A 12,938-nucleotide genomic window follows, 5' to 3' on the forward strand; every position below is an offset into this window, starting at 1 on the left:
GCAATAATTTTCTATAGAGACAAGGTGTTATAATTAATAAAAACATTTTTTAAACAATTATTTTTCCCCAAAAACTTAAATTTTGAGGGCTAGACGTGTAGTGCTAATCGAATATCGACAGATTAATTTATTTTAATGCAGTATTCATATAGTTCCGGACGCGTGCAATAATTTTCTATAGAAATAAGGTGTTATAATTAATTATAACATTTTTTAAACAATTATTTTTCCCAAAAAACCTGAATTTTGAGGGCTAGACGTATAGTGCTAATCGAATATCGACAGATTAATTTATTCTAACGCAGTTTTCATATAGCTCCGGACGCGTAAAATAGTTTTCTAAAAAGTTATTGTATTATAATTAATTAAAACATTTTTTAAACAATTATTTTTCCCTGAAAACTTGAATTTTGAAGGCTAGACGTAAAGTGCTAATCGAATATCGACAGATTAATTTATTTTAACGCAGTATTCATATAGTTCCGGACGCGTGCAATAATTTTCTATAGAGATAAGGTGTTATAATTAATTATAACATTTTTTAAACAATTATTTTTCCCAAAAAACCTGAATTTTGAGGGCTAGACGTGTAGTGCTAATCGAATATCGACAGATTAATTTATTCTAACGCAGTTTTCATATAGTTCCGGACGCGTACAATAGTTTTCTAAAAAGTTATTGTGTTATAATTAATTAAAACATTTTTTAAACAATTATTTTTCCCTGAAAACTTGAATTTTGAAGGCTAGACGTAAAGTGCTAATCGAATATCGACAGATTAATTTATTTTAACGCAGTATTCATATAGTTCCGGACGCGTGCAATAATTTTCTATAGAGATAAGGTGTTATAATTAATAAAAACATTTTTTAAACAATTATTTTTCCCCAAAAACTTGAATTTTGAAGGCTAGACGTGTAGTGCTAATCGAATATCGACAGATTAATTTATTTTAATGCAGTATTCATATAGTTCCGGACGCGTGCAATAATTTTCTATAGAGATAAGTTGTTATAATTAATTATAACATTTTTTAAACAATTATTTTTCCCAAAAAACCTGAATTTTGAGAGCTAGACGTGTAGTGCTAATCGAATATCGACAGATTAATTTATTCTAACGCAGTTTTCATATAGTTCCGGACGCGTACAATAGTTTTCTAAAAAGTTATTCTGTTATAATTAATTAAAACATTTTTTAAACAATTATTTTTCCCCAAAACTTGAATTTTGAGGGCTAGACGTGTAGTGCTAATCGAATATCGACAGATTAATTTATTTTAATGCAGTATTCATATAGTTCCGGACGCGTGCAATAATTTTCTATAGAGATAAGGTGTTATAATTAATTATAACATTTTTTAAACAATTATTTTTCCCAAAAAACCTGAATTTTGAGGGCTAGACGTGTAGTGCTAATCGAATATCGACAGATTAATTTATTCTAATGCAGTTTTCATATAGTTCCGGACGCGTACAATAGTTTTCTAAAAAGTTATTGTGTTATAATTAATTAAAACATTTTTTAAACAATTATTTTTCCCTGAAAACTTGAATTTTGAAGGCTAGACGTAAAGTGCTAATCGAATATCGACAGATTAATTTATTTTAACGCAGTATTCATATAGTTCCGGACGCGTGCAATAATTTTCTATAGAGATAAGATGTTATAATTAATAAAAACATTTTTTAAACAATTATTTTTCCCCAAAAACTTGAATTTTGAGGGCTAGACGTGTAGTGCTAATCGAATATCGACAGATTAATTTATTTTAATGCAGTATTCATATAGTTCCGGACGCGTGCAATAATTTTCTATAGAGATAAGGTGTTATAATTAATAAAAACATTTTTTAAACAATTATTTTTCCCCAAAAACTTGAATTTTGAGGGCTAGACGTGTAGTGCTAATTGAATATCGACAGATTAATTTATTTTAATGCAGTATTCATATAGTTCCAGACGCGTGCAATAATTTTCTATAGAGATAAGGTGTTATAATTAATTATAACATTTTTTAAACAATTATTTTTCCCAAAAAACCTGAATTTTGAAGGCTAGACGTGTAGTGCTAATCGAATATCGACAGATTAATTTATTCTAACGCAGTTTTCATATAGTTCCGGACGCGTACAATAGTTTTTTAAAAAGTTATTGTGTTATAATTAATTAAAAACATTTTTTAAACAATTATTTTTCCCTGAAAACTTGAATTTTGAAGGCTAGACGTATAGTGCTAATCGAATATCGACAGATTAATTTATTTTAACGCAGTATTCATATAGTTCCGGACGCGTGCAATAATTTTCTATAGAGATAAGATGTTATAATTAATAAAACATTTTTTAAACAATTATTTTTCCCCAAAAACTTGAATTTTGAGGGCTAGACGTGTAGTGCTAATCGAATATCGACAGATTAATTTATTTTAATGCAGTATTCATATAGTTCCGGACGCGTGCAATAATTTTCTATAAAGATAAGTTGTTATAATTAATTATAACATTTTTTAAACAATTATTTTTCCCAAAAAACCTGAATTTTGAGGGCTAGACGTGTAGTGCTAATCGAATATCGACAGATTAATTTATTCTAACGCAGTTTTCATATAGTTCCGGACGCGTACAATAGTTTTCTAAAAAGTTATTCTGTTATAATTAATTAAAACATTTTTTAAACAATTATTTTTCTCTGAAAACTTGAATTTTGAAGGCTAGACGTAAAGTGCTAATCGAATATCGACAGATTAATTTATTTTAACGCAGTATTCATATAGTTCCGGACGCGTGCAATAATTTTCTATAGAGATAAGGTGTTATAATTAATAAAAACATTTTTTAAACAATTATTATTCCCCAAAAACTTGAATTTTGAGGGCTAGACGTGTAGTGCTAATCGAATATCGACAGATTAATTTATTTTAATGCAGTATTCATATAGTTCCGGACGCGTGCAATAATTTTCTATAGAGATAAGGTGTTATAATTAATTATAACATTTTTTAAACAATTATTTTTCCCAAAAAACCTGAATTTTGAGGGCTAGACGTGTAGTGCTAATCGAATATCGACAGATTAATTTATTCTAACGCAGTTTTCATATAGTTCCGGATGCGTACAATAGTTTTCTAAAAAGTTATTGTGTTATAATTAATTAAAACATTTTTTAAACAATTATTTTTCCCCAAAAACTTGAATTTTGAGGGCTAGACGTGTAGTGCTAATCGAATATCGACAGATTAATTTATTTTAATGCAGTATTCATATAGTTCCGGACGCGTGCAATAATTTTCTATAGAGATAAGGTGTTATAATTAATTATAACATTTTTTAAACAATTATTTTTCCCAAAAAATCTGAATTTTGAGGGCTAGACGTGTAGTGCTAATCGAATATCGACAGATTAATTTATTTTAATGCAGTATTCATATAGTTCCGGACGCGAGCAATAATTTTCTATAGAGATAAGTTGTTATAATTAATTATAACATTTTTTAAACAATTATTTTTCCCAAAAAACCTGAATTTGAGGGCTAGACGTGTAGTGCTAATCGAATATCGACAGATTAATTTATTCTAACGCAGTTTTCATATAGTTCCGGACGCGTACAATAGTTTTCTAAAAAGTTATTGTGTTATAATTAATTAAAACATTTTTTAAACAATTATTTTCCCCTAAAAACTTAAATTTTGAAGGCTAGACGTAAAGTGCTAATCGAATATCGACAGATTAATTTATTTTAACGCAGTATTCATATAGTTCCGGACGCGTGCAATAATTTTCTATAGAGATAAGGTGTTATAATTAATAAAAACATTTTTTAAACAATTATTTTTCCCCAAAAACTTGAATTTTGAAGGCTAGACGTAAAGTGCTAATCGAATATCGACAGATTAATTTATTTTAACGCAGTATTCATATAGTTCCGGACGCGTGCAATAATTTTCTATAGAGATAAGGTGTTATAATTAATAAAAACATTTTTTAAACAATTATTTTTCCCCAAAAACTTGAATTTTGAGGGCTAGACGTGTAGTGCTAATCGAATATCGACAGATTAATTTATTCTAACGCAGTTTTCATATAGTTCCGGACGCGTACAATAGTTTTTTAAAAAGTTATTGTGTTATAATTAATTAAAACATTTTTTAAACAATTATTTTTCCCTGAAAACTTGAATTTTGAAGGCTAGACGTAAAGTGCTAATCGAATATCGACAGATTAATTTATTTTAACGCAGTATTCATATAGTTCCGGACGCGTGCAATAATTTTCTATAGAGATAAGATGTTATAATTAATAAAAACATTTTTTAAACAATTATTTTTCCCCAAAAACTTGAATTTTGAGGGCTAGACGTGTAGTGCTAATCGAATATCGACAGATTAATTTATTTTAATGCAGTATTCATATAGTTCCGGACGCGTGCAATAATTTTCTATAAAGATAAGTTGTTATAATTAATTATAACATTTTTTAAACAATTATTTTTCCCAAAAAACCTGAATTTTGAGGGCTAGACGTGTAGTGCTAATCGAATATCGACAGATTAATTTATTCTAACGCAGTTTTCATATAGTTCCGGACGCGTACAATAGTTTTCTAAAAAGTTATTCTGTTATAATTAATTAAAACATTTTTTAAACAATTATTTTTCTCTGAAAACTTGAATTTTGAAGGCTAGACGTAAAGTGCTAATCGAATATCGACAGATTAATTTATTTTAACGCAGTATTCATATAGTTCCGGACGCGTGCAATAATTTTCTATAGAGATAAGGTGTTATAATTAATAAAAACATTTTTTAAACAATTATTATTCCCCAAAAACTTGAATTTTGAGGGCTAGACGTGTAGTGCTAATCGAATATCGACAGATTAATTTATTTTAATGCAGTATTCATATAGTTCCGGACGCGTGCAATAATTTTCTATAGAGATAAGGTGTTATAATTAATTATAACATTTTTTAAACAATTATTTTTCCCAAAAAACCTGAATTTTGAGGGCTAGACGTGTAGTGCTAATCGAATATCGACAGATTAATTTATTCTAACGCAGTTTTCATATAGTTCCGGATGCGTACAATAGTTTTCTAAAAAGTTATTGTGTTATAATTAATTAAAACATTTTTTAAACAATTATTTTTCCCCAAAAACTTGAATTTTGAGGGCTAGACGTGTAGTGCTAATCGAATATCGACAGATTAATTTATTTTAATGCAGTATTCATATAGTTCCGGACGCGTGCAATAATTTTCTATAGAGATAAGGTGTTATAATTAATTATAACATTTTTTAAACAATTATTTTTCCCAAAAAATCTGAATTTTGAGGGCTAGACGTGTAGTGCTAATCGAATATCGACAGATTAATTTATTTTAATGCAGTATTCATATAGTTCCGGACGCGAGCAATAATTTTCTATAGAGATAAGTTGTTATAATTAATTATAACATTTTTTAAACAATTATTTTTCCCAAAAAACCTGAATTTTGAGGGCTAGACGTGTAGTGCTAATCGAATATCGACAGATTAATTTATTCTAACGCAGTTTTCATATAGTTCCGGACGCGTACAATAGTTTTCTAAAAAGTTATTGTGTTATAATTAATTAAAACATTTTTTAAACAATTATTTTTCCCCAAAAACTTGAATTTTGAGGGCTAGACGTGTAGTGCTAATCGAATATCGACAGATTAATTTATTTTAATGCAGTATTCATATAGTTCCGGACGCGTGCAATAATTTTCTATAGAGATAAGGTGTTATAATTAATTATAACATTTTTTAAACAATTATTTTTCCCAAAAAATCTGAATTTTGAGGGCTAGACGTGTAGTGCTAATCGAATATCGACAGATTAATTTATTTTAATGCAGTATTCATATAGTTCCGGACGCGAGCAATAATTTTCTATAGAGATAAGTTGTTATAATTAATTATAACATTTTTTAAACAATTATTTTTCCCAAAAAACCTGAATTTTGAGGGCTAGACGTGTAGTGCTAATCGAATATCGACAGATTAATTTATTCTAACGCAGTTTTCATATAGTTCCGGACGCGTACAATAGTTTTCTAAAAAGTTATTGTGTTATAATTAATTAAAACATTTTTTAAACAATTATTTTCCCCTAAAAACTTAAATTTTGAAGGCTAGACGTAAAGTGCTAATCGAATATCGACAGATTAATTTATTTTAACGCAGTATTCATATAGTTCCGGACGCGTGCAATAATTTTCTATAGAGATAAGGTGTTATAATTAATAAAAACATTTTTTAAACAATTATTTTTCCCCAAAAACTTGAATTTTGAAGGCTAGACGTAAAGTGCTAATCGAATATCGACAGATTAATTTATTTTAACGCAGTATTCATATAGTTCCGGACGCGTGCAATAATTTTCTATAGAGATAAGGTGTTATAATTAATAAAAACATTTTTTAAACAATTATTTTTCCCCAAAAACTTGAATTTTGAGGGCTAGACGTGTAGTGCTAATCGAATATCGACAGATTAATTTATTCTAACGCAGTTTTCATATAGTTCCGGACGCGTACAATAGTTTTTTAAAAAGTTATTGTGTTATAATTAATTAAAACATTTTTTAAACAATTATTTTTCCCTGAAAACTTGAATTTTGAAGGCTAGACGTAAAGTGCTAATCGAATATCGACAGATTAATTTATTTTAACGCAGTATTCATATAGTTCCGGACGCGTGCAATAATTTTCTATAGAGATAAGATGTTATAATTAATAAAAACATTTTTTAAACAATTATTTTTCCCCAAAAACTTGAATTTTGAGGGCTAGACGTGTAGTGCTAATCGAATATCGACAGATTAATTTATTTTAATGCAGTATTCATATAGTTCCGGACGCGTGCAATAATTTTCTATAAAGATAAGTTGTTATAATTAATTATAACATTTTTTAAACAATTATTTTTCCCAAAAAACCTGAATTTTGAGGGCTAGACGTGTAGTGCTAATCGAATATCGACAGATTAATTTATTCTAACGCAGTTTTCATATAGTTCCGGACGCGTACAATAGTTTTCTAAAAAGTTATTCTGTTATAATTAATTAAAACATTTTTTAAACAATTATTTTTCTCTGAAAACTTGAATTTTGAAGGCTAGACGTAAAGTGCTAATCGAATATCGACAGATTAATTTATTTTAACGCAGTATTCATATAGTTCCGGACGCGTGCAATAATTTTCTATAGAGATAAGGTGTTATAATTAATAAAACATTTTTAAACAATTATTATTCCCCAAAAACTTGAATTTTGAGGGCTAGACGTGTAGTGCTAATCGAATATCGACAGATTAATTTATTTTAATGCAGTATTCATATAGTTCCGGACGCGTGCAATAATTTTCTATAGAGATAAGGTGTTATAATTAATTATAACATTTTTTAAACAATTATTTTTCCCAAAAAACCTGAATTTTGAGGGCTAGACGTGTAGTGCTAATCGAATATCGACAGATTAATTTATTCTAACGCAGTTTTCATATAGTTCCGGATGCGTACAATAGTTTTCTAAAAAGTTATTGTGTTATAATTAATTAAAACATTTTTTAAACAATTATTTTTCCCCAAAAACTTGAATTTTGAGGGCTAGACGTGTAGTGCTAATCGAATATCGACAGATTAATTTATTTTAATGCAGTATTCATATAGTTCCGGACGCGTGCAATAATTTTCTATAGAGATAAGGTGTTATAATTAATTATAACATTTTTTTAAACAATTATTTTTCCCAAAAAATCTGAATTTTGAGGGCTAGACGTGTAGTGCTAATCGAATATCGACAGATTAATTTATTTTAATGCAGTATTCATATAGTTCCGGACGCGAGCAATAATTTTCTATAGAGATAAGTTGTTATAATTAATTATAACATTTTTTAAACAATTATTTTTCCCAAAAAACCTGAATTTTGAGGGCTAGACGTGTAGTGCTAATCGAATATCGACAGATTAATTTATTCTAACGCAGTTTTCATATAGTTCCGGACGCGTACAATAGTTTTCTAAAAAGTTATTGTGTTATAATTAATTAAAACATTTTTTAAACAATTATTTTCCCCTAAAAACTTAAATTTTGAAGGCTAGACGTAAAGTGCTAATCGAATATCGACAGATTAATTTATTTTAACGCAGTATTCATATAGTTCCGGACGCGTGCAATAATTTTCTATAGAGATAAGGTGTTATAATTAATAAAAACATTTTTTAAACAATTATTTTTCCCCAAAAACTTGAATTTTGAAGGCTAGACGTAAAGTGCTAATCGAATATCGACAGATTAATTTATTTTAACGCAGTATTCATATAGTTCCGGACGCGTGCAATAATTTTCTATAGAGATAAGGTGTTATAATTAATAAAAACATTTTTTAAACAATTATTTTTCCCCAAAAACTTGAATTTTGAGGGCTAGACGTGTAGTGCTAATCGAATATCGACAGATTAATTTATTTTAATGCAGTATTCATATAGTTCCGGACGCGTGCAATAATTTTCTATAGAGATAAGGTGTTATAATTAATTATAACATTTTTTAAACAATTATTTTTCCCAAAAAACCTGAATTTTGAGGGCTAGACGTGTAGTGCTAATCGAATATCGACAGATTAATTTATTCTAACGCAGTTTTCATATAGTTCCGGACGCGTACAATAGTTTTCTAAAAAGTTATTGTGTTATAATTAATTAAAACATTTTTTAAACAATTATTTTTCCCTGAAAACTTGAATTTTGAAGGCTAGACGTAAAGTGCTAATCGAATATCGACAGATTAATTTATTTTAACGCAGTATTCATATAGTTCCGGACGCGTGCAATAATTTTCTATAGAGATAAGGTGTTATAATTAATAAAAACATTTTTTAAACAATTATTTTTCCCCAAAAACTTGAATTTTGAGGGCTAGACGTGTAGTGCTAATCGAATATCGACAGATTAATTTATTTTAATGCAGTATTCATATAGTTCCGGACGCGTGCAATAATTTTCTATAGAGATAAGTTGTTATAATTAATTATAACATTTTTTAAACAATTATTTTTCCCCAAAAACCTGAATTTTGAGGGCTAGACGTGTAGTGCTAATCGAATATCGACAGATTAATTTATTCTAACGCAGTTTTCATATAGTTCCGGACGCGTACAATAGTTTTCTAAAAAGTTATTCTGTTATAATTAATTAAAACATTTTTTAAACAATTATTTTTCCCTGAAAACTTGAATTTTGAAGGCTAGACGTAAAGTGCTAATCGAATATCGACAGATTAATTTATTTTAACGCAGTATTCATATAGTTCCGGACGCGTGCAATAATTTTCTATAGAGATAAGATGTTATAATTAATAAAAACATTTTTTAAACAATTATTTTTCCTCAAAAACTTGAATTTTGAGGGCTAGACGTGTAGTGCTAATCGAATATCGACAGATTAATTTATTTTAATGCAGTATTCATATAGTTCCGGACGCGTGCAATAATTTTCTATAGAGATAAGGTGTTATAATTAATAAAAACATTTTTTAAACAATTATTTTTCCCCAAAAACTTGAATTTTGAGGGCTAGACGTGTAGTGCTAATTGAATATCGACAGATTAATTTATTTTAATGCAGTATTCATATAGTTCCAGACGCGTGCAATAATTTTCTATAGAGATAAGGTGTTATAATTAATTATAACATTTTTTAAACAATTATTTTTCCCAAAAAACCTGAATTTTGAAGGCTAGACGTGTAGTGCTAATCGAATATCGACAGATTAATTTATTCTAACGCAGTTTTCATATAGTTCCGGACGCGTACAATAGTTTTCTAAAAAGTTATTGTGTTATAATTAATTAAAACATTTTTTAAACAATTATTTTTCCCTGAAAACTTGAATTTTGAAGGCTAGACGTAAAGTGCTAATCGAATATCGACAGATTAATTTATTTTAACGCAGTATTCATATAGTTCCGGACGCGTGCAATAATTTTCTATAGAGATAAGGTGTTATAATTAATAAAAACATTTTTTAAACAATTATTTTTCCCCAAAAACTTGAATTTTGAGGGCTAGACGTGTAGTGCTAATCGAATATCGACAGATTAATTTATTTTAATGCAGTATTCATATAGTTCCGGACGCGTGCAATAATTTTCTATAGAGATAAGTTGTTATAATTAATTATAACATTTTTTAAACAATTATTTTTCCCAAAAAACCTGAATTTTGAGGGCTAGACGTGTAGTGCTAATCGAATATCGACAGATTAATTTATTCTAACGCAGTTTTCATATAGTTCCGGACGCGTACAATAGTTTTTTAAAAAGTTATTGTGTTATAATTAATTAAAACATTTTTTAAACAATTATTTTTCCCTGAAAACTTGAATTTTGAAGGCTAGACGTAAAGTGCTAATCGAATATCGACAGATTAATTTATTTTAACGCAGTATTCATATAGTTCCGGACGCGTGCAATAATTTTCTATAGAGATAAGGTGTTATAATTAATAAAAACATTTTTTAAACAATTATTATTCCCCAAAAACTTGAATTTTGAGGGCTAGACGTGTAGTGCTAATCGAATATCGACAGATTAATTTATTTTAATGCAGTATTCATATAGTTCCGGACGCGTGCAATAATTTTCTATAGAGATAAGGTGTTATAATTAATTATAACATTTTTTAAACAATTATTTTTCCCAAAAAACCTGAATTTTGAGGGCTAGACGTGTAGTGCTAATCGAATATCGACAGATTAATTTATTCTAACGCAGTTTTCATATAGTTCCGGATGCGTACAATAGTTTTCTAAAAAGTTATTGTGTTATAATTAATTAAAACATTTTTTAAACAATTATTTTTCCCCAAAAACTTGAATTTTGAGGGCTAGACGTGTAGTGCTAATCGAATATCGACAGATTAATTTATTTTAATGCAGTATTCATATAGTTCCGGACGCGTGCAATAATTTTCTATAGAGATAAGGTGTTATAATTAATAAAAATGTTTTTTAAACAATTATTTTTCCCCAAAAACTTGAATTTTGAGGGCTAGACGTGTAGTGCTAATCGAATATCGACAGATTAATTTATTTTAATGCAGTATTTATATAGTTCCGGACGCGTGCAATAATTTTCTATAGAGATAAGGTGTTATAATTAATTATAACATTTTTTAAACAATTATTTTTCCCAAAAAACCTGAATTTTGAGGGCTAGACGTGTAGTGCTAATCGAATATCGACAGATTAATTTATTCTAACGCAGTTTTCATATAGTTCCGGACGCGTACAATAGTTTTCTAAAAAGTTATTGTGTTATAATTAATTAAAACATTTTTTAAACAATTATTTTTCCCTGAAAACTTGAATTTTGAAGGCTAGACGTAAAGTGCTAATCGAATATCGACAGATTAATTTATTTTAACGCAGTATTCATATAGTTCCGGACGCGTGCAATAATTTTCTATAGAGATAAGGTGTTATAATTAATAAAAACATTTTTTAAACAATTATTTTTCCCCAAAAACTTGAATTTTGAGGGCTAGACGTGTAGTGCTAATCGAATATCGACAGATTAATTTATTTTAATGCAGTATTCATATATTTCCGGACGCGTGCAATAATTTTCTATAGAGATAAGGTGTTATAATTAATTAGAACATTTTTTAAACAATTATTTTGCCCGAAAAACTTGAATTTTGAGGGCTAGACGTGTAGTGCTAATTGAATATCGACAGATTAATTTATTTTAATGCAGTATTCATATAGTTCCAGACGCGTGCAATAATTTTCTATAGAGATAAGGTGTTATAATTAATTATAACATTTTTTAAACAATTATTTTTCCCAAAAAACCTGAATTTTGAAGGCTAGACGTGTAGTGCTAATCGAATATCGACAGATCTATTTATTTTAACGTAATTCTCATATAGTTTGGGACGCGTACAATATGTTTCTATAGAGTTTAGGTGTTATAATTAATTAGAACATTTTTTAAACAATTATTTTGCCCGAAAAACTTGAATTTCTAAGGCTACACGTCAAGTGCTAATCGAATATCGACAGATCTATTTATTTTAACGTAATTCTCATATAGTTTGGAACGCGTACAATATGTTTCTATAGAGTTCAGGTGTTATAATTAATTAAAACATTTTTTAAACAATTATTTTGACCAAAGAACTCGAATTTCTAAGGCTACACGTCAAGTGCTAATCGAATATCGACAGATCTATTTATTTTAACACAATTTTCATATAGTTCGGGACGCGTACAATATGTTTCTATAAAGTTCAGGTGATATAATTAATTAGAACATCTTTTAAACAATTATTTGTCCCGAAAAACTTGAATTTTTGGGCTAGACGTGAAATGCAAATTGAATATCGACAATTCTATTTATTTCAACGCAGTTTTCATATAGTTTTGGACGTGTACAATGGTTTTTTAAAGAGTTACGGTGTTATAATTAATTAAAACATTTTTTAAACAATTATTTTGCCCGATAAACTTGAATTTTGGGGGTTAAAGGTGAGATGTTGTTTAAATATCGACAGTTCTATTTATTTCAACGCAATTCTCCTATAGTTTCGGACGCGTACAATAAGTTTCTAAGAAGTTCCGGTAATATAATTAATTAAAACATTTTTTAAACAATTATTTTACCCGAAAAACTTGAATTTTTAAAGCTGGACGTGAAGTGCTTATTGAATATCGACAGATTTATTTATTTTAACGCAGTTTTCATATAGTTCTGGACGCGTATAATAATTTTCTAAAGAGTTCGCCGGAAAGTGAAAGTTTTGAAAATTGATTGAAAATTAACAGGTAACATTACATATAATATATTATAATTTTTAATTTATTTAAAGGGGATTAAGTATGGAGTGAAAGTATGTAAGAGTGATATTAAG

The sequence above is a fragment of the Monomorium pharaonis genome, chromosome 7 (genome assembly GCF_013373865.1).
Source record: "Monomorium pharaonis isolate MP-MQ-018 chromosome 7, ASM1337386v2, whole genome shotgun sequence".
In the NCBI taxonomy this organism is placed as follows: Eukaryota; Metazoa; Arthropoda; class Insecta; order Hymenoptera; family Formicidae; genus Monomorium; species Monomorium pharaonis.